The sequence below is a fragment of the Harmonia axyridis genome, chromosome 4 (assembly GCF_914767665.1).
Source record: "Harmonia axyridis chromosome 4, icHarAxyr1.1, whole genome shotgun sequence".
NCBI lineage: Eukaryota > Metazoa > Arthropoda > Insecta > Coleoptera > Coccinellidae > Harmonia > Harmonia axyridis.
Window position 1 is genome coordinate 11,855,386 of NC_059504.1, and position 24,006 is coordinate 11,879,391.

At 37.2% G+C, this 24,006-nt stretch overlaps 1 protein-coding gene and 1 pseudogene across 4 annotated transcripts in view; both read left to right on the forward strand.

Moving 5' to 3' along the window:
- Window positions 1-24,006, forward strand: part of LOC123677412 — a 350,465-nt gene that overhangs the window by 108,929 nt on the left and 217,530 nt on the right. The gene's annotated exons all lie outside the window — the stretch shown is intronic.
- Window positions 21,734-22,311, forward strand: LOC123677414 (annotated as a pseudogene).

Sequence of the window (24,006 nt, forward strand, 5' to 3'; positions counted from 1 at the left end):
GTAAATTTCCCATAGTTACGGTGTATTGATGTGGGTATACCCTTGACGACGTGATATAATCGTTTTGGTGTTTCGCCTCCTGCCATATTGGGATCATTTCGAATGTCATTGAATTATCAAAATGCAGTGCTTTGGTTATAGTTGTTGAAATTATTCGTTACGACCCAAATGTTCTTCAGTTTTGTGAGAATTTCGTTGCAAAAATGCGTTGTTGAAGCGTGTATCGTCCAATTTTTAGTGATGACTAAGTTTTTACTTATCAATTGTTAGAAGATAAAATCTTCAAAAGTTATATCCTCCCAGATAGATGTAGCAAAATGAAACCTCTTTTTGGAAATCCTTCACATCGGCAGAGAGTTGACGACACAGTTTAGAAATTGTCCGGTTTTGTGTGCGTTTTAAAAGTGGATACAATTGACATCTTGGACTCAAGACGTCATCAGTGACGTCACCTCATTGCTGAACTGAATACAGTCGATTTGATTCAGCGTGAAAATATTTCATTTGCAATCGAATTGTATTCATATCCCTAAAAGGTGAATACCCAATGCATCTACACCGTTCGAAACTGTTATTTAATGTAAATTGATCCAATTTTCCCAACCAAACACCAAACACGCTCGACCCAATTGTGCCAGAATACGAAATTGAAATAATAATGCCACCACTTTCGCTGCAATCAAAAATTCTAATACCCCGTCTCGGCGCCGTTCAGCAATCGCACTGATGGTAAGCCACGAATTGTTTGGAGATATTAATATCGAACAGGGATTCACGGCTTGGCTTGATTTTCAAGTAATTTGGCTTGAGCTTGACTTAATTTCAAGTCGAGCTCAAGTCAAGTATTTATTTATCAAGTACTTGAATCATATTAAGCTAATTAATTTTTAGCAGTTTTATTGTGTAGTCTCACATAAAAAAAAAATGATGAAATGAGAAGGAACCTTGCAGAAAACACTTTTATTTATTGAAATTATTGTATAAAAGAATCCAAAATATCAATGTTTTTGAAATAGAAACATAAATTAAATCACTATAAATCATAACAAAATGAAAATAATAAAAAAAGAAGTTTCTTAATACTGATAATCCTTCATAGGCTTTGTTTGATTTCATAATTTTCCATCCAGGATTAAAGACACATAAGGCTTCTTAGGCCCAGTTTCACCAAACAGCACTTGATCCCAGATTGATTAAACTCCGCTTGTTACTAAAGCAGGCTTAACAGTGTTTTCTGTTTCACCATGCATCAACCCATCCGAAGATGATCGCGATTAACCAAATCGCGATTAAATAGTCAAACCATTTGGCAACGTTGTGAACAAAAAGTTATTTAGTGTTCTGTATCGTATTAGCAGTGATGACCACCATTGGCGCTAGGTGTCAGGTGTCATTCATTCATAATTCATAACATTTCAAATCATTTGTCATCTTGTAAACAAAAAACAAAGTTAATTTTTGCCGAAAATGTTGAGTGATGTGCTTCGAAATGTCGGAAACTTGCAGAAGTTGAAAAGAAATTATCCCATTTCACAAAACCACACATTCTGGAAAAAAAACTATATAAGTAATTTTATTAACTTATTTATTTTTATTAACAAGTTAAACTGCTTCTTAAATAATATTTCAATCAAACATATCAATAAATTATTCTTTGCAATAAATTTCATAAAACACAAAAACAAAGTTAACGTGTATTTTAAATGGGAAATATTGAGCCTATACATATAGTCATATTTTGATAAAATTGACCCAAAAATTAGAAATTTCCGGAAAAATAATTACATAGACAAGAGTTCCATACTGATAAATAATTATTAATCTCAACTTGAAAGGTTATAATCCTCCAAAAATGGCCGATTAGTGCTAAATCGCGATTGGTCGATTAAATGGCGCTTTGGAGTGTGGTGAAACGCTACATTACATTAATCGTGATCTAAGGCCTCACTTAAGAGCAAAGTCAAGATTAAAGTATTTGGTGAAACTGGGCCTTATAGATTTGTCGCCTAACCTATTGCGGGTTTTTTAACTGTAAGAGCAGCTGTTGAAGAATGTCTTTCAGCAGGAGCTGAAGATGCTGGCGTTGATAAAAAATCTTCGTCCATTTTGACCAAGTTTGGAAAGATATTTCTGAAACTAGCAAAATCTACCAATGTATTTCATAGAAATGTGAGAAAACTACTAATAAAGTCACTCTGGCGAATGCTTCAGTCTCTCGGCCCTCGAGGAATCCCCTTATTTAGTTTAAGCGCTCACGAGATTGCAGAAATATATGCCGTGCGACGCGTGCATATCAAGCTCAAGTAATATCAAGTAGCTTGATATCAAGTCAAGCAATAAATATCTAAAATCAAGTCAAGCTCAAGTATGTAATTTTTCACAGCTTGATTTTCATGTCAAGTAGGTTGTTAATGTTTCAAGCTACTTGGCTTGATGAATCCCTAGCGGCGCCGTTCAGAAATCGCACTGATGGTAAGCCACGAATTGTTTGGAGGTATTAATCTCGAAATTCATGAGGCGCTTCCATTAGAGGTGTCGGGGACGATTCAACGCCGGTAACCGGTTTCGACATTATCCAATAAAGTATCGGTACCGTAATACAATATAACATATTTCGTCAGCCGTGAGGACGAAGCCTGCATTTCCAAAAGGCTATCCGGATGGCGTTTTCGGATGAGAAACCGTTCGGGTGTGAGAGGTTTATCGATTGAAGGATTTGGGATGCCATGAAAACGGGGTACGTACGGGGACGATGAGAAAATTATATCAGCTAGCAATCGATTCCGGTGGAGTTGCAGGCATGATTGAATCATTCTCGTTTTATCAGGGCGGTATCGGGTAGTAACTTTTGAGACTACGTATCATCTGGTAAATACGGGATCTTCAGAGTCAAAGGAGTAGCAACTACTCAAGCAGGCATCAATGGAAGATCATTCACCGTTGCAGGAGACCTAGGAATTGCTGCCTTCATAGAAGAAAGGGTTAAGAAGAAGCCGAAAATGTGTTTGAGGGATGAGTAGGAACAATCATGATCCGAATTTTTATTATCATGACTTAATGGACATTTATTTGAATAATCTTCAAAAATTGAATTACCTTTCAATAATTCCATCTTGAATAATAATTATACTACCAAATACCTTGGATATAAACTTGATTCATCTTTGAAATTCAAGGTTCACTTGGAAAATATATGTTTTCAATTGTGGCCGAGGAATAATATCCTTCAAAAATAAGCTGGTTCTTCATGCGGTGCTGATGCCAGCACTCTTCGTACGGCAGCTTTGGCCTTGGTTTTTTCTACCGCTGAATACTGTTATTCTGTTTGGTTCAATAGTGCTAATATTCATAAAATTGATGCACAGCTTAACTTTTCTATGAGAATTATCAGTGGAACTATTAGATCTACACCTTTACATTGATTACCAGTGCTATAACATAAACATCCGCCTCATATTCGTAGACAGGTCTCAGTCAAGAAATCTTGGGAAAAATTTCGTTTCTGCCCGGACTTATTTTCAATTGTATCTTACCTCCCAAATACTAGAACTCCTAGATTAAAGTCACGCAAATCTTTATATGGATTTCTGCATTCAATCGTTGCAATAATGTTATGCATAAGTTACTATTTTTTTCTTGTCAAGATAGTCAATGAATAATATACCATATCCCAAAATAGGGATGACATAATTTTGCCAGCTGATATTTGAGGTTTTGGTCGCTTTGGACGGCTTTCTCCGAATGCTTTTCACTCAGCTGGCGCTCTTTTTTGCTTAGAATTGTAGTGGGGAATCTATGTGTCATGAACTGTCTCATATCGGCGCAAAAAATCCTGTTTATACCGCTTAAACTGCTCCAAACAGTATTCGCAATCGACGATGACTTGTTGCTTTTGATTAGCGATAGCCAGCTATTTTGAGGAACAATTGTTCATGATAAATAGCCAATACACTCCCTGAAAGCGATAAGTCCCTAGATCTTGGTGCCAATACACATCGCCAAAACGACAAATTACTCTTCCTGGGATTTTTTTCTCACAATAAAACCAAAACAGGTCATGTTGTGTAGCTTGTTAATCCTTCTTGCTTGAACCACATTTCCAATTCATTAATTTCAGGCAAAAAAAACGGCAATCAATTGGTTGTGGTTTTGTTAACTGATAGTTTGAGTGACACCTTCTTAATTTCATAGTAGTATGGATCAATCACTCCACCAGACCAAATTGCACACCCTGTAGTGAATCTTTGTGGATGAAATGGTCTCTCAGCAGTTACATGAAAATTTGCACTGCCCCATATGCGACAATTTGCTACCTACTACCTAGTGAGAAAGGTGCATCGTCATTACAAAAAATTCGATGCGAAAGATAGTTATCCAAACGTTGTTGTTCGAGCACCCAATCGGTATTTGTTCTATGCATTCCATGGTCAGCTGGCTTTGGTTTTTGTGTCAACTGGATCTTATAAGGATAATGATGCAAATCTAGATGCAAAATACGCTTTATCGAACCATAAGAGAGGCCCAAATGAATAAATTTGGATCTTAATCACCCATAGCAGCAACATTTTCGGTCGAGCGTGCATTTCGATGATGTATGGGCCTTAAAACGTCAGTACTAAATCCAGTCTCTTTGAATTTTTTCACCGTCTCAGCAATTACATGCTCATACGGACGGTTATGTAGACCATAACGTACTTATTACAGAATCATTATTTTTGTAGTAAGATTTCACAATTTTCTCACGTTCAGCAGTAGATAAACGATCGATATTGTTAAATGGCCAACCTTCAAATAAACACGTGACGCTTCGGATGACATTTCGGTCTGAAATATGTCATTGAAACATGGCTGTGAAATACGAACCACAACATAGATAACCCAGTTTTGATTATCGTCGGTCAAAGTGAATTTTTTTATTCGCCAGAAGCAAAAAATTCGCAAGTAACCCCCGTACTTCGATCCCACATGAATCAAGACGGCCGGCGGGACCCTCTACGACCATGACTCGTCTGGTCCTTAACCCGGCTCGCAGCGTACAACAAACGCGCTTTCACAACGATCACACCGACGCTTATCGGAGATCTCATCTTGCATCTCGTTCTCTTGCACGAGTTTCTCAACGTGCATGCAGAATGTTGTGTAATACGAGTTAAAACGCTCGAATGCTCTGCAGTAGGTACTTGGATATGCAACACTGTGCTGTTGCTCTAAGGCTTTTTGGACATTGTCTACGGGGATTTCAGAGTGGGTTTTCGTTTAGATGGTTGAAGATATCTGAAATTGGGTTTACTTTTTCGCATAGAAGATATGCCAGTTTTTTCCATCGAGTCCATAAATCTTCTGTTTATCAACAGTGGTATGAAGACGGAATCCATAACGGTTGCCATAAGTATTAATAGATAACCTCGAGATGAGGAATTTCAGTACAAGATCCTATTAATATCTACTTCTTCGAGTTAGCCTTATATATTTGAATCATAAAAAAATTTCTACTTTATCGGCTTCAGGCTCTAATATACTCTCATCTAGAGTTTTCCTTATCTTAATCGACCCGACAGAATTTTGCTGGCTTTTAGCGCCTCTTGTAGTGAAGATTGGCAATGGCCATGGCAAAGTCGTATTTTCTTCGTCGGTATGAACCAATGTTTACACATTAATCCCTATCCTGCCTTTTTTATTCTTCATCCAAGAGTGTTGTCTTCTTCTTGGTCCTTATTTACCTTTTATTTTGCTCTTTATGATCAACTGGAGCAATTGATACTGATCACTTATAATCACGTGTCTGAAGTAGGTCGTTTTCCGTCTCTCTGTAGATGTTAATAGCTCTATTCCTAGCACCCTCTCATCTGCCCAAGAATCATTCTACGACAGACCCACAATTCAAATGCTTCTATTCGCTTCAGAGTTGTCTATTTGAGTGACCAGAATTCAATCCCATATAAAAGACATACAATGTAGCATACCTTTGGTGAGGCCGCTATTAGTGAAAGAACGTGCCGAGAATGGTATCAACGCTTCAAGAAAGCTGATTTTGACGTCGAAGACTAGCATGGCGGTGAAAGAGAGAAATTTTTTGAAGATGCTGAATTGGAGGCATTACTTGTCAAGACCGTGTCAAATGCAACAAGAATTGGCAGGATCATTGGGAGGGACGTAACAAGCCATTTCAAAAAGCCTGAAAGTCATGGAAATGATTCAGAAACAAGCAGATTGGGTGCCGTACGAGTTGAAGCCGAGAGTTGTTGAATGGCGTTTGTTTGCTTGCGAACAGCTGCTTGCAAGGCGAAGACGAAAGGGATTTCTGCATCGCATTGTCACTGGAGATGAAAAATGGGTTCATAACGATAATCCCAAGCACATAAAAATATGGAGATATCCCGGCCATGCTTCCACATCGACGGCCAAACCAATATGCACGGTTTCAAGGTCATGCTCGGTATTTGGTGGTACCAGCTCGGCGTAGTGTATTATGAGTTGTTAAAATCGACTGAAACGAAAAGCTGGGAGAAAGTAGTGGCCAGTGATCGACAATATTTCGAATAATAAATGTATACCCAGTTTTTTACAAGAAAGCCTCGAATTTTGGAAAAAAACGGCGGAAGCAAAGTTGTATGTCTGTGTACAAGAAACCAAAAGTTCAATATCAGATCATATGTTCTTTCTGTCATTCTTCAAACTACCAGTGGCTGATCAAAAAAAAATTTAGAGGGGAAAAGGAGACACTCCAGGAAATTTGTAGGAGATTTGCATTCGAAATTGGAATGTAAACCTTAAATTGGAATATCTATATCAAATATCTTGTGTGGAATACCTCGGTAGCGCAGTGGATTGACAGTCGATTGTGGTGCTGAAGGTACCGGGTTCGAATCCTGGTTAGGTCATGGCTGTTGTGTATGACTGGTGGTGGTTTATGACTTTGATAGAGTGTATAGATAATGAGATACATCTGCTGTTGAATGACTAACGTCAAGACCGTTCTGGGGGATTTAAAAAAATATATCTTGTGAAGTGCAGATGCTACGGGGAAAAAACTTAAAGAAAAATGCCAACTTCAACAACCTTTATCTCATAAACAAAGTATATAAGGAATCTTCCATTTACATTTATATCTATATACACAATATACCTTTGTGAACTCCTACAGAGACACTTTTCGTCGACCTAAGAGGATAGAATGAATAATTCAAATACCATCAGCAAACGTCGCGTTTAAATTACCCATTCCATATCTCGAATTAGCCCGATTCTATCGGAAGTATCGATGAATTCCCAGCACCACGAACCGTGTCACAGAAATCTCCTGAATATTTCAGTGTCAACCTTCGTTTCCACTCCGGAAAGAAGATTTCCTTCCATGCATTTTTCATTGCAGTACCGATCACGCCATCAAGACCCGTACAATGGAACAATGGAGGAAAGATGTCGAAAGAACGGATTTGACACACATTCGTTAGCGTTTCCGATACGAAATTGGGAAACTTTGTATTTGGGACGGAGCGATACGCCTTCCCTAGTCGAACATAGAGCTGGGATGTCTGAAGATCGAGAATGTATATTTGATTCGCTTTTTGGAATACCTTATGAGGCAGTTCTACGGGAAAATGCAGTTTTATTGTACGGAAGAGATGTGTCTGGATGATTAGAGTTCGGTGTAGCTTCTTTCAAGGAACACAATTCTTTGCTCAAATTTCAATTTTAACAATAAGATAAATAAAAAAAAATAAAAAATCCAGTGAGAACAAAATTCCCCTTTTTCTCTCAATAATATAAATTGAAATGTCGAGAGATGCATGCATTGCTGGCAATTGGTCTTCTACGATGTAATATCAACGTGCTAGGAAGAAATGCATAAAGTCAAGCAGAGAGCGCCAAAGTGTTTCATTTTTAAATGGTATTTGGACGAATGAAGTCGTTGGGCGATTGTTTTTGTTCATACTGGTCAACAAGTTGCATATGTGCGGTAGGGATTCATCAAGCCAAGTAGCTTGACTTCTTGAACAACTACGTGACTTGAAGATCAAGCTCGTTAAAAATTACATACTTGAGCTTGACTAGCTTTGAATTTAGATATTTATTGCTTGACTTGATATCGAACTACTTGATATTACTTGAACTTGATAAGCACGACATATATTTCTGCAATCCTAGGGACTGAAGCATTCATCAGTGTGACTTTATTAGTAGTTTTTTCACATTTCTATGAAATCTATTGGTAGATTTCAGCAGTTTCAGAAATATCTTTCCAATCTTGGCCACAATGGCCAAGGATTTATTATCAACGTCAGCATCTTCAGCTCCTTTTGAAAGATAATTTTCCAGAGCTGCTCTTACAGATACAAGAACCCGCAATGAGTTCGGCGACAAATCTATAAGATGCCTCATGTATCTTAGACCCTGGACGGAAAATCATGAAATCAATCAAAGCCTGGAGGTTTTTCAATATTAAGAAACTTTATTTTTGTATTATTTTTTATTTTGTTATGATTCATAATGACTCAATTTATGTCTCTATTTCAAAAAAGAAATCAAGTCAAGCCTAAGCCAAATAGATTGAGAATCAAGCCAAGCTGTGAATTCCTAATCGACTTGGTCATTCATCAGACTCATCTCCATCAACAACAACGGTTAAAAGGTGGTATACTGATTTTAAATGGGGCCAAAGAACCGCTGACGATTCTGAAGGCTCTGGTTGCCTAAATACGCCAGATATTTCAGAAAACAAACAAGTTCTCGAAATTTTTCTGAGCTCTAAAATGAAAAAAATGGAAATGTAGTTGTCTCGCCGTAACTACCATTTTGCAACTGAAGTTTCAAAAGATGCTCGTCAAAATGTCGGTATATAGAGTCAAGTTTGAACTGTTTTTGTATGAGAAAAAACTGTGAAAGCTGAGGAATGGTTTGATGAGTGTTAATCAGACTCTGCTTCATAGGTATCAACTGTTTGAAGGTGGTATGTTTATTTCAAACGTGATCGAAGAACCACCGATGCTCTGGTAGCCCTAATTCGGCAGATGTTTCAGAAAACATAAAAAAACTAAGGAAATCGTGAATTAAAATGGCTTGAGATAGCGGTGGAGTTGAAGATATCAGAAGGCAGTGTAATCTCTATTTTGCGTGAACATTTATCTGAGAAGGCTTTGTCCATAATAGGTGCCGCGATTACTCAGCGCTGATCAAAAGCAAAAACGCATCGTCGAATTCGAACACTGTTTGTTCAAGTGTAATAAATCGAATTTTTTGCGTAAATATGGGCCAGTGTATGAAACATATTACACTCCTGAGTCAAAGAGAGTCAACTGAGTGGAAAGCAGTCGGTGAAAGGCGTTCAAAGCGATCAAAGTCTAAATCGCATGTGCAAAGGTTATAACTTCTGTATTTTAGGATGAATGGCGCTTCCACCTGCTTGATAACCTTGCTTTTTTGTCAGATCCAGCTCCCAGTAGTTACTGACTTTTTACAGACCTCAAAAGAATGCTTTAGGGAACGAAATTTGGCTCTAATGAAGAAGAGATTGTCGAGGATGAATCCTATCATGAAAGCAAAAACGTATCTTTCTACAAAAATTGCTGAGAATTGCTAGAGAAGCTTTGGGGTGCTCTTGAAGTTGACTAGGTTGATGAATAAAGTCAAATAATTTTCGAGAAAAAGTAGTTGGGACCAGAATTTGTTTAGTGAAAGGTTACAAGACCAAAAATAATGTACTCTAGATTGAGCGATTTTCATGCCCGAAGAATACTTTTCACTGATGAATTTAATTTTGTTCTCGTAGTCAGAAGCTGTTGGTTCAATTCTACATAATATCTCGAAGGGATATTTCAAATAAAGATTTCAAAACATGAAGGGTAGAAGATTTTAAACGTACTGACCATTACTGAGATAATAATTGAAAATTGAATTCAGAAATTACATTCTTGAATATCTGAATAAGATGAACGTTACCTACAGTTGCAGCAGGCTGCGACAAAGTATATACTATACCCTGAAAAGATTCAGTTCATCCCACGAATTTAGATAGAACCTTCCTCATCCACACCTCCCAAACTTCGAAACCCCATCGACAACTTCTCCAATCAAAGGACCAAAGACTGTTTGCTCTGCAAACGCCAAGTTTCCACCGTGGGTGAGCGAACATCCAAGTGGGCGCCGATGGATCGCTCGGCTTGACAAATGCAACGCAACCCGCGATCACGTATTGAATACACCGTGTCGCTCTCTTATACACGAAAGGATGCCGAATAATGAATAGGGCCAGCGGTTCACGGTAGATTCAGCTCAGATAGCGTCGGAAAGATGGAGGAGGCATGGCAACAGAGAGAAGTGTGTGTACATAGTTTCGGCGAGGCGAAAGCCGGCCCTCATGAATATAAATTTTTCGGAAAAGAAGAGGCAGCGTCAACATGTATTTCATCTCTCTAACGAGTCTGGATGACTGAAGGCTGGGCGTTGAATATGCAGATCACGGGCGGATCTTTGCCGGTGCAGCGCGTATCACGTTCTTAGCGAAATGGCGATCGTTTAATGCTGCAGCTGGAATCGAGTTATTTTGGCGTTGCTTCGAATTCGATGCTGCAGGATGGTGATGTGTTTAAGAGATGCGCAACTAAGTTTCTGCCCCTTTTTTTAAATGGTTACAAATCGACCATTCCTAAGTATTGCCCATTGTTAGCTGAAACTCTTCCATCCTTCTGGTAGAGCTTGAATATCGTTTGGTAATTCACTTGATCATGAAAATAATGATACATGTTACAACGATTTTGCACGCTTCAATTCTTGTTACGCTACTGGAATTTTCAAAGACGCGGTAATTTGTCTATTCGTCGTAGTGATTGGTTGCCGATGAAGCGCCAACGGATGCGCGTATCTAGAGAAAGAAACAGAGGCTTCAATAAAGATACGTACCTTGTTTTAGATTTCAGCCATTACTAGTTTAATTTGAGATCAATCAACATGTCGTATTCTCATCATCTTTTACAGAGAGCATCTATTATATTTTGTGAAGATTCCCATTTTCGGCAAATATGACCTTGTCCAAGAGCATACATTATGTTGTTCAGTATCACCCCACCAACTTTGATGCCCTTTTCGATGGCCTCCAATGCTTCCTTGAAAAATTCTTCGGAGTATTTATTGATAAGGAGTGATGAGAGATTCCTCTCTGAATTTCAACTTTCTTCGATATGTTCATGTATGCAATAGAGATTGCTGATGATGTTGATTTTGTTATTGTCTTAACCTTTTTTTTTGTGGCTTACGCCTTCAAAATAGAATTATCTGATTCAATATGAAGAAATCTGTAGTTGAGGCTCATCGAATACATTTAAATACCTATGACGAAGCCGCTATTAGTGAAAGAATGTGCCGGAAGTGGTTTCAAAGCTTCAAGAATGATGATTTTGACGACGAAGACTAGCATGGCGGTGGAAGAGAGAAGGTTTTCGAAGATGCAGAATACTTGATCAAGACTCGTGTCAAACGCAACAAGAATTGGCAGAATCATTGGGAATGGCGCAAAAAGCCATTTCAGAACGCCTGAAAGTAATGGGAATTAATCAGAATCAAAGAAATTGGGTGACGTACGAGTTGAAGCAGAGAGATAATGAACGGCCTTTGTTTGCTTGTGAACAGCTGCTGAAGCATTTAGCATCGGCGGTGGTTCTTTGACCTCACTTGATCATAAAAATAATATATAAATGTTGCAATGATTTTGCATGCTTCAATTCATGTTACGCTACTGGAATTTTCAAAGACGGGGTAATTTGTCTATTCGTCGTGGTGATTGGTCGCCGATGAAGCGCCAACGGATGCGCGTATCTAGATAAAGAAACAGAGACTTCAGTAAAGATACGTACCTTGTTTTAGATTTCAGCTATTACTAGTTTAATTTGAGATTTAGAATTTAATTTATCGGCGAGGATTGTGTCGGGATTCTCGCACCTCCTGTGGGATTGGAACAACAGAAACTCTCTTGGGATTGAAAAATATCAAGAAGTACTTCCTTGAGATATATAACTTGGAATAGTTCGTACGTTGAACCACTTCAGTTCCTGAAACTGAGAGAACACCTTCGTAATACCTGGCGTTATTACATCTTTTCACAGAAGAAGGTTTGAAAAGTTAGTTCATGTGTATCACTCTCTTTGTTGAAAAATAAATTCGTATTTTCAAGGAAAATTGTTTTTACTGGTAAGGCCCAGGATTTATTGGTTGAACTGTTATATATATATATCAACTTGGAACTGAAATTCATTAGAGAACATAAAAACTTCAAAACGGGACGTAAGGGGAAATGAAGTTTCTAACACCAGAATTCTTCTCGACATCAATCGATACCCTTAAAAGTTTTTTGCTCCACTTGAAAGGGATCCTGTCGCCCCAATGGAAGAAAAAGATCTTTGAAAGGCCAGAGGGTTCGATGAAGGACTCTTGTTAAGTCCAGAAGCCATTGACTCCCAACAGAAGAAACTGATTTAACAAAGAGAGAGCGTTTCATTAGTATCGTGAAAAGGTTTGACTCAGGGTATTTTTCCTTTCAACGTATCATGAATTTAAATTTCTCCCTAATAATGTGACCTATTCAGAGAGAAATTGATATTTCATGATGAGTGTGCCTTAATCTTATTCACAAAAGAACATCATAAGTTTTTAAAAAATGAACTAGAATTATCGACGAGAACCCAATTACTCATTAATTAATACTTTTTTGTCGGAATGAAACTCAAATATCCCGAAAATTGTGTTACAATGTCAATGATTTTCAAAAACAACATCAAGAGTATCAATGTTTTGAACTGTGTTAAATCAAGAACTTACCTCGAGAAAAAATGGGGGTTATCAGCATGTAATTTGATATAAAAAAGTAGCTTGAGAACCCCAAATTTAAAAGACTTATTGCTCGAAAAATTGATAAGATACAACTATAACATTCAAAACAAGTATTACTACGATGATACTGCAGAGATCAGGATTTTAGAAAATTTCTTTGGATTTTTATAAAGGGTGTTTTTTTTAGAGCTATAGAACTTTAAATTGCAATAAAACAACGATGGATTATTCGATTGACATGAATTTTATTTATCCGCAAGATAATCTTGTGGCATTACATTTTAAATATGATTTCTGACATATGACCGCCACGGCTGGCTCGGATGTAGTCCAATTTTCGATGACTTTTTCCAAAATTTGTGGCCGTATATCGGCAATAACACGGCGAATGTTATCTTCCAAATGGTCGAGGGTTTGTGGCTTATCCGCTCAGACCAATGACTTCACATATCCCCACAGAAAGTAGTCTAGCGGTGTTAAATCACAACATCTTGGAGGCCAATTCACAGGTCCAAAACGTGAAATTAGGCGGTCACCAAACGTGTCTTTCAATAAATCGATTGTGGCACGAGCTGTGTGATATGTTGCGCCGTCTTGTTGGAACCACAGCTCCTGGACATCATGGTTGTTCAATTCGAGAATGAAAAAGTTAGTAATCATGGCTCTATACCGATTACCATTGACTGTAACGTTCTGGCCATCATCGTTTATGAAGAAGTACGGACCAATGATTCCACCAGCCCATAAAGCGCACCAAACACTCAGTTTTTCTGGATGTAACGGTGTTTCGACATACACTTGAGGATTAGCTTCACTCCAAATGCGGCAGTTTTGTTTGTTGACGTAGCCATTCAACCGGAAGTGCCCTTCATCGCTTAACAAAATAAAAAGGACGTAGTGCGCGATTCGTATTCCGCACAGAACCATTATTTTCGAAATAAAATTGCACTATTTGCAAGCGTTGTTCAGGCGTGAGTCTATTCATGATGAATTGCCAAACCAAACTGGGAATAAATCACTTGACAGCTGTTAAATCGGTCGCCATCTTGAACAGTAATGCCAACTTAAAGTTATATTCCTCGAAAAAAAAAACACCCTATATTTACCATACAAATTCCTTGTACGAATTCAAATATTCAATAACATAAGAATAAATAATAAACCAAGCATGAAATTCCCAATATTTTCACATACTCAGTATCATCGAAACTCAATATTAAAATACAAGTGAGAGGAATATTCGATATGTAACAGATCTTTAGGGATATAATCTGGCTTTGACGATACGATAGTAGGTTCAAATCTACCGATATAATCTACCCGTTGAAACAAATACCAGACATGGCGTGTTCTTAAACTACGGGCAGAGTGGTATTTCCCATAGGTGTTATAAAAACCGCTCCCCCTGCAATGAAAACATAGAATAAAATGCCGATCGAAAGATAAAACAGGGAAAACCATGTGGTAACTGCAGACAAGTTAACTTCGATCTTAAATGTTATGTGGTATATTTGACATTAGTCAAGTAGTCTATTTATTGTAGCTTCGGGAATCGAGTTATTCCAGTTGAAAACAGTGTAGTGTTGAAAGCAATTGAATTTCAATTTCATCAGAAATTGCATCATGATGCATCCAAGACGTGTAGCAAATTTCTTAACATATCCTCAGTATGTGGTTTTAAAAAAACTTGAAACTTGAAGTTAGAACGTTGACGATATTCGTGAAATGAGTCCAAAAATCTCTCAAATAATAGCAAGTTTGTAAGAGACACCCTGTATAATAACATACATTGAGAGGGAAAAAATCATTAGTTCAAAGCACGCATTATCCTTTTCATATGCTTTTTCGTTTTTTCAAGAAAATTGATCCAAAAGAGTGGTAAATGACTGTGGAACAGTGTTTAAAAGTTGAAGAGTGTTGAAAGTAATTCATGTCACTCTGCAGTTTAATGGAGTAAGTGTAATCTATATCATGACGCTTCTTTCGTGAAAAAATCACCAAACTACGAACAAAAATCTGCAGATTCTGCTTCTGCATACCTTCCATTTCGAACTACTGTTACTTGTTGAGCATCAGACAATTATTAATAGTCTGCTTCATCCCTTATATCTAGCCTTGATATGAGGTGAACGTTTGACAGCTTGGGGTTGTTGATAATCAGGACTTTCGTCGCCTCTATTGTACGCCCTTGGAGACTAACATTATTAATTAATACACACTACTATACAATCTCACGACATGGATCTTTAGAAACTACGATGAATCTTCTGTTTCCGAAACGGAATATCAAGATGGCATATTTGCGTGTGGATAATTATTCGTAATCAGGTAATTATGAACGAGCAAATTTAACTTCAGGCGAAACCAATGTAAAATTGAGATCATTTGAAGTGTTGAAAAAAGACGTTAGTGTTAATAAATTGTCTATTGTTAAAAATTACAAAGGCATCGGGGATAATAGTATCCCATTTTTTTGGGTTTTAAAAAAAAATATGAATTTATAAAACCTTGTACGTGCTCAATGAACATCAATGAATAATTTAAGATGATTAGAAGAATATTTCGTATCCCCTATCAGAGGAAATATTCATTTAATGGATCCACAGTACACGAACAATGGAAGGAATCACTGACAAACACTACATTTGTAAAAAAACAACTTACATAAACCGTTTGTTTCCTCATCAACTATAGGCTAACTTTATATCCAAAAATTTATTTACTGTTATGGATCGTCTATATTTTTCTCCATTTTAGAATAGATTATTCAAATTTAAATTTGATATTTCAATTCATAACAATTTGCGCCCCACATTGGGCGCCAACTGTTATGGATCGTCTATATTGTTTTTTATTTTTGAATAAATATTGAATTTATTGATATTGATCTTTCAATCCAATTACCACTATAATTCTGACTTTTCAATATTATTATGACTTTTCTCAGGAAGGTTCAAATTTTCTGATTTCCTAAATTGAATTTTTGAACACTCCTGATAAAAGTCATTATAGTATTGGAAAATCAAAATTATATTGGTTATTGAATAGAGATATCAAAATTTAAATTGAATATTCCATTCTAAAATGAAAAACAATATATGGACCATCCATAACAGTACAAACATATGGCATGATTACTGAAACTTGATTTGTCACACTATTTTGCTTTATTTTTACATTTTGCAATGATGGTAATGAGTTGTTATTTTCAAACGTTCACAAGTTATATAAACCATTTATTCGTTTCTTCATCGGCCGTTTCTGGTGACTTTATATACTGTAATAATACATCATACAGATGTCGTGCTTGCTGGAACTTCATATGGCACACTATCTTGCGCTTATATTTTGACATTAGCCTCTAAGAGTTACAGTTGGCAATGTCAAACGTCTTCTACTCACATATAGCAATTCCCAAAATCTTATCGCCTTCAGAACTAACATCCGATACAACTATTATTGGCGTCAAATATTTTCGCTTAAACATGGTAAACTTACTTGCTTGTAGATAAACTAATTAGATACCTTCTCTAGCAGAGTTTATAGCTTTACTAACAACTCGAAAATCATCTAGGACTTGAGAAACAAGGTGAGAACAAACAAGAACTTGATTTATTCTGCCAACACTTTCTCCCTAGGAGCACTCATCAGATTCTCGGCTCAAGAAGTTTTCTGTTAAATATTAAAACTCCTAAGTTTGAAGACGGAAAGCGAAGGTATCGAAGTGTTAAATTGTCTTACGAAGTGGTTTGAGCAAATGAACGCTTGATGAGAGCCAGGTCGCACTCAAGGAGTCAGAAATTAGAATGGCTAAGTGCACTGCTTCGTACCCCTTTCGGAAATTCTGCAATCCTGGAATGTTCTGGATATTGACGAAATAATATGATGATGGTAGATGAGAAGCTGCACGTATTTCAATGAATTGATTGGTTTTAATTGATGGATTATGATCCTAATTATTGATGGACGTGAATCGCCAATATTCCAAATTGAACTATAAATCTGGGAAATCTAATCTAACCTGATTTGTTAATGCATCTCCGAAGTAATCGATATCTATCATGATAGAATCTAATAATGGGTTTTCCAATAAAGTCAAGCTTTTTTTCTTGCAAGATTGAAAGCATCGACTGCCTCCACATTTCCACAACAAAATTATTCCAATAGAGTGACTAATGACATTATGTTGAAAGTAGGTTCTATTGTTCCCGACATACCACTTTATAGTTTCGTAGAATAACTGTATTAACTGAATAATTTTGAACTTCGAGGGTGAATATTTTGAAAACTAAAAGACTAGAATGTTTGAACCTGCATGTGGATCTGAGATAATGTAGATTTATAGATTATTATTATCATTCAATCGGGGTCGTTACGGCTCAATTAGCTTTCCAGAAACTGCGACAACATGCATATTTTGTTTTTAACCCTACCTATTCATACAAACCCAAGGAGGCCGTGGTTACTGTTAACGGAACCGACGACATCCTTAGGAGCCTTGTCTGTTACTTCATGAGTAATCCAGGACTGACTTTCCCATGTGAGTGGTTCTTAGGCCAGTCAGCTAGAGGCTTTTGCACACTATGTGTTTCTAACTCCTTTCCATAGAGTCTGCAGATCTCATCTGATGACTTACCCATGCGGTACAAAAGGTATTTGCACAAACAATGTCCTCTCAACAGTCCCACCATTACCCAAAGCTCAGCTAGTTGTAGCATCAGGAGCTTTCTGGTATAGGTCGTTGAAAGCACCACAAATTTTCTTTGCCTGAGCAAGACCCGAAGTATTTTCTTAGAGGATTTTCCTTTTGTCCCTCTCCCATTGTTGGACTTCTGTCTTGTATTGGTATTTTCCAAGTCCACTGAAATAGTACCAAGCCCCAATAGCACAACCAAGTAAGGTAAATTGAAGAAGATATTCGATTTATCTTAGACCTCTAAAGTTTCACAGAAGTTGTTCCATATTACCATCGTCTATTTCAATGCAGGAAGTATATCATTACCTAACTCCTTTTCACAGAGTCTGCAAATCTCATCTGCTGACTTATCCATGCAGTATAAAAGATATTTGCACCGACAGTGTCCCACGTCAGCAGTCCCACCATTACTCGAAGCTTAGCTCGTGGCAGCTTCAAGAGCTTCCTGGTATAGGTTGGTGAAAGCACCACAAATTTCTTTGCCTGAGCAAGACAAGGAGAGTTCCTCTAGAAGGTTATTCTATTGCCCCACTACCGTTGTTGGACCAATGCCTTATATTGGTCTTTTCCAGGCCCACAGTAAATCTCAGTACCAACAGGTGATGATGCTCTTTCCAAGTTCATAGGCTTTTCCATTTACTTCAAAACCACAATACTTCGGTACCCATAGTAGAGGTATAGTATATCTAAAGTCTCTTGAACTAGTCCATAAAAACGCTTAGATGATCCTTCGAAGTGTATACCGCGATCCGCTGAATACCAGGGTTCATTTGAAAATATTGTTAGGCAATAAATTAGCTGGCCACATAGGAATTTCTAGATACTTGAATAACCCTTGTCCAATCGAACTATTCTGGCTTCCTCCAAGTGACTTTGGATAGACTATACTTCATTGCCTCTGGTCAGTTGCTTTATGGTATAAGGACACACCTATGTCAGCAGAGGATATTTATAACTTACTATCATCTTATATTAGAATAAACTTTCTTCAGATGATTGATGAAAAAATTTCATCAATTATTTCCGAGTGAAAACTTCCTGGTAGAACATAATTTGTCTGGCTCTATTATTTCAGACTTCACGTTCTCGACTCCTATAGAACTTTCGGGGCGAATTCTGGAAGACTATATCCATCCAATTTACACGACTCGACGTCTACCTTGACTTCGACCTCATTGTTTTCGTTTGGAAAACTTTCCTAGGAAAGTATAATATATCGTACAGGAGCGACGATTCCGAATTGTTGGCTTTTCCGAACCACGTTTGTTTTCACAACCCAATTTTCTCCGAATTTTCCCGAGAGCGCGTTATTTGAGTTGGAAATTTCGATGTTTATTATTCTTGGAGATTTACGGGAATTATGTCGAATTTGTTAATGTTTCGTTGGAGGTTGAAGGTTTGAGATTAACCCTATGCTTCGGTTATTCCCGCAGTCTAGGATTTTTCATTTAGAATTGTCAATATTTGATGAAAATTGAATTAGGAAAGTACTGAAGTTAAAAGCTTTTAAGCGTTCTTTCATTCGTGCGCCAATTGGATCCTTGATGAGTTGAGGACCATATAATTTTATTCAGTAACATAAGTGATCTCCAAAACTAGGATTGACGCAAGACAGCTAGAGAAGAATATCGAAATAGAGTAATAAACATAGATAGAGGGAGTATACGCAATTTTCACATATCCCCAACATGGTTAGATTATGTTGTCGGATTGTAATATATTTTCAAATCCACAATTTAACCATATCGTTATGAATGTATATTATAATGAATGAAATATATTTATTCGAGGTTCCCCGATTAAATATGAATATTTGAATATTTGGAATCGGATGTTTTTTCTAATTGTCGAATTTATAATAAGCAGAATATTTATTATTTTCTGTATTTACCTGTTGAAATCCAAGGTTTGGCAACTTTTGCTCTCCTAGTGTCATCGGTTGTTTCACTTCGTTTGGCGCGCTTGAAGTTTGTTCTCTGAATTTCGGATATATTTAGGTGTTTATTTCAATATATTCTGAGTTAATATGAAGCGTTAATTCACTATTTGACATAAGAAGAGAGTTCTTAGTGGAGAAACTCGCGAATTCAGTTGAATATCGTATCACTGATATGTTTTCATTTCCGCGCGCTTCATGTCAAATTTGATAGTTCATGTTGGGGACAAAATTTGCTTTCAGAAGTTGACATATGCTCCCTCTATCTATGTTTATTACTCTGAGGAAATATACAATATTGTCGTGACAATAGATAAATTCTACCGGTTTTACTTTTGTGTGTGTACAAAGTATTCTGTAAAACGAAAATGCCAGATTCCTTGAATCATTATAAGAAAAAAAGTCCTGTAGATATGGGCCCGCAAATGCTCCGTTTTCGGGATGCAGGGTGTTGAAGTTTGATTTTTTTTATTTTTCTTTTTCATTGCACCTTCCCTTCACAAGATTCAATTTAAATTGGGTTTATATATTACTATTCAAAGTTTTCATCATGTGATATGTTAATTTTGAATGCGAATCTACAGGATGATATTTTTCTGGAGCAGGGCCTGTTTCTTTCCTCCAGAATTTTTTTGAGGACCACTAGTAGTTTGAAAGAATGTAAAAAGAAACTCTGATCCAGTACCACACTTTTTGTTCATTGTAGTTTTATCGTATCTGCTACAGATTTCGAGACATAATTTCAAACAATTCTCTAGTGATTCTCAGGAAAATTCAAATTTTTATAATAAAGATACAGTTAGTAAGGTGTGATAAATAAATTAATTTTGAGTTTTGGTAAGGATTCGATAAACTGGTATAAGTGGTATACCTAATCATAACAAAAAGTATGATCACAACAAATACACGAAAATAAAGCGTTTGCGGCCGCATGTTCATACAAATTTTTTTCTTATAATTATCCAAGGAAGTTCTCTTTTTCCTTTGAAACTCTCATTTTGGAACCCTGTATATCATCAAGTCTTTTGAAAGGCGTTGCTATCAAAAAATGTTGTAAATTTTCATCGATTTTTTTTCGTGAAGATTTATCCGAAATATTCTATTCCGAAAAGCGACTAAGGGTGATTATTTATATTTGACGTTGAACTGACATACATTAAGCCGAAATCACTGAACTTGAGAGGTCAATCAGAGTCATTGTATTATGGATTATCCGAACTCAAGATATCCAGAAAAATAATTTTATCCTACAGAACGAGTTATTTCTCGGCAGACATAAAATACCAAAATTAATCTGAATTAGTTTCAACATTTTTTCACACTTTCATTCAAAACTTCTACCCGACATCCCCTCAAGTTCAACAATGAATCCCACGAACCCAAACTAGCAACTCGACCAAACTGCCATTCTGAACTTTCCTCATTGCCTAGGTCTATGTGCCACATCCAGGTCGACAACTAACGAGGTCCTAGCCCTGAAAAATTTTTAATGACGCTGCAAAGTGTAACACATCCGTCTTAAATGGTCTCCTGAATTATATACACACGGCGTCCCTAATAAGCGTATGAATAATGAATGTCTTGGAGCTCCCATCTTCTCTTGCTAATGTATGAGCACTCAGAAATTTAGCAGTTTCTCACTCTCCGTCCTGTGTTCTGGACGCCCCTTCATTATGGATGCGTCTCTAGATAAGATAAGGTACATCTGCACCTAGGAAATATGATGTTACGTGGTTGGTTGGTTTGGGCTGGTTCCGCATAGAAATCAAGATGGATGGGTTTTTTGGAACGTGTTTAGGAAGGAAGACTGAAAACTCTGAAATTTCACTTGCATGTGATCCTTACGCACTCTCGTTTCCTACAAAACACAAACTCAGCATTTAGATAATCTAGACCGAGTCATTTCGAACACGCCTACATGTGCACATCTTCTCTCAAAATGGTTTTGATTCAACTGATTGGATTTTATCAACAATAACCAGAAGTATACAGAGAGTTTGTTAATTCGATGTGATCCTATGTGGGGGTCATACTAGAGCTCATTTGCAACAGATTAAGTCCAGTCAACTAGGGGTAAGAAGTGGAGGGAGCTATATGGGTTTTCCGATTTATCAGAAAGTCTCTGATTTGTTTCGGAAACAATAGTTGTGTAGAAACTAGAACGCTGTAGCGGTAAATGGTAGTCGAAATAAATAGATCGTAGAAGTTATACGCCATCGAAATATTAGTTGATTTGTGTCTGCATCATAAAGTTATTCTCGATTCTCTTTGATGTCACGATGGCTAATAAAATAATTAAAGCTGGAATTGCTGAACCCAATCAGTTTGAGTCACAAGTGGCTCAAGCTTTATTGGAATAGCTCTGATTTGAAAGCTGAACTCAGGGAGCTCCATATTACTAAGGCTAAGGAAATAGATTGCAACAATAAAAAGTCAATCATCATCTATGTGCCCATGCCCAAACTAAAACAGTTCCAAAAATTGCAATCCGACTTGGTCAGGGAACTTGAGAAGAAATTCAGTGGTAGGCATGTAGTTTTCGTTGGTGAACGCAAGATTTTAAATGAGCGTGAAACTAGGACTAGGAGCAAGCAGAAGCGCCCAAGATCTAGTACATCAACTGCTGTGTATGATACTATTTTGGATGACTTAATTTATACAGCTGAAATTATCGGGGATAAGAGTGAAGTGGGATGGTTCTCAGCTTATTAAAGTTCATTTAGATAAGAATCAACAAACCAACAAAGAACACAAAGTTGATACTTTCTCCTCCATCTATAAGAAGTTGACTGGAAGACAAGTAATCTTCCAATTCCCAGAGGCATATTTGTAAAATATGTAATAAACAATTTCAAAAGTTAAACCTGTCAGCTTACGAGCCAAATTCTCGTCATTTGCGGGAGGTTTTAATTTTCTGCTTTGATATGATCTTTGCGGCTGAAGCTCATTGAATGCTTTCAAATACCTATGGTGAGGCACTTTTGTAGAAGAACGTGCCGAGAGTAGTTTCAAAGCTACAAGAACGGTTATTTTGACGTCGAATACCAGCATGGCGGTGGACGAGAGAAGCTTTTCGAAGGTGCAGAATTGGAGGAATAACTTGATCAAGACTCGTGTCAAACGCAACATGAATTGACAGGATCATTGGAAGTGACGCAACAAGCCTTTTTAAAACGCCTGAAATCCATGGGAATGATTCAGGAAATAAGGAAATTGGGTGCCGTACGAGTTGAAGCAGAGAGATGTTGAACGGCGTTTGTTTGCTTGTAAACAGCTGCTTGCAAGGCAAAGACGGAAGGGATTTCTGCATCGCATTGTGACTGGAGACGAAAAATGGGTTCATTACGATAATCCGAAGCGAAAAAAATCATGGGGATATCCCTGCCATGCTTCAACTCCAACGGCCAAACCGAAGGTTCCAAGGTCATGCTCAGTTGTGAAAATTCAATTAATGCTACCCTGAAAGCTGAAGGGAGGAGAATAGTCGCCCAAAACTCATACCAACTTTGAAATAATTGATGTGGCCATTTTCTTTTTCTTTTTTTTTATCCGATACCTCGAAAAAAATTTCAACATTTGAACATGTTTAGGAGGCTAATGAAACAAGTTATTCATGAATATAATTTTTATGAGAAAAGGTTGTGTCCAATTATTTTTAAAATGGTTTGAGTTATGGCTGACCATTCTATTTTCTTGAGTGAACCCTCATCTTTGAGCTCTCATGAAAGCACCAACTGAATTTTCACAATCTAGATGTTTTAACACAATTGATTCTTTTCCGAAACAACTCAGAAATGCTTTGAAAAATCGAAAACCTCCATAGTTCAATTACCAGCCTGTTTTGATCTCTAGTTTGATCCTTCTAAAGGATCACTTTGAATACCGAATACCCTGTATATACGTCAAGTTCGAACTACTCTATGAACGCACATTACCGTCCCAAATCAACTTTCAACAGATCTTCAAATTCGTTGCAGGGTTTGGATCTGAATATCAATTGAGTATAAATTTTCGTAATAGGTGTTACTGTCATTTTCAACATCAAAATAGTATAAAAATTGAATAATTTTGATGTCAAAAACGACAGTAAAACCCATTACGAAAAAATATACTCGATTGAAATATACCTCGATCATTTCGTAGATGATGATAAATTGAAATATCGTAACCAGAACGGACATATTGTACGTCAAATACTAATAACCCCACACCGCCTGATGGTCGGATCAAGGTTTATTATCTAAAACGCCGAAAGCTCGATGAAAATCGCAAATTACGACCTTGACGTCCGTTAAATTCGCTGGCATTTCGAATCCAATCCAAATTCACCTCTCCGAATGCAATCAAATAGTTTTCCCCTGTCGAAAATGAAATTGACTCGTTCGATATTTCCATCCGGCTCGATATCGCCATTTCGATAGATTTTTTGCTTTTCGACGGCGAAACTTGGACAATAAATTTCGCAGTCCAATTGGATCAAGTCCATTTCCACCTGCTTCTTGTCGAGAAGTAGCTATTCAGCTATTCATTATGGATTGGGTTTGAAAGGAGC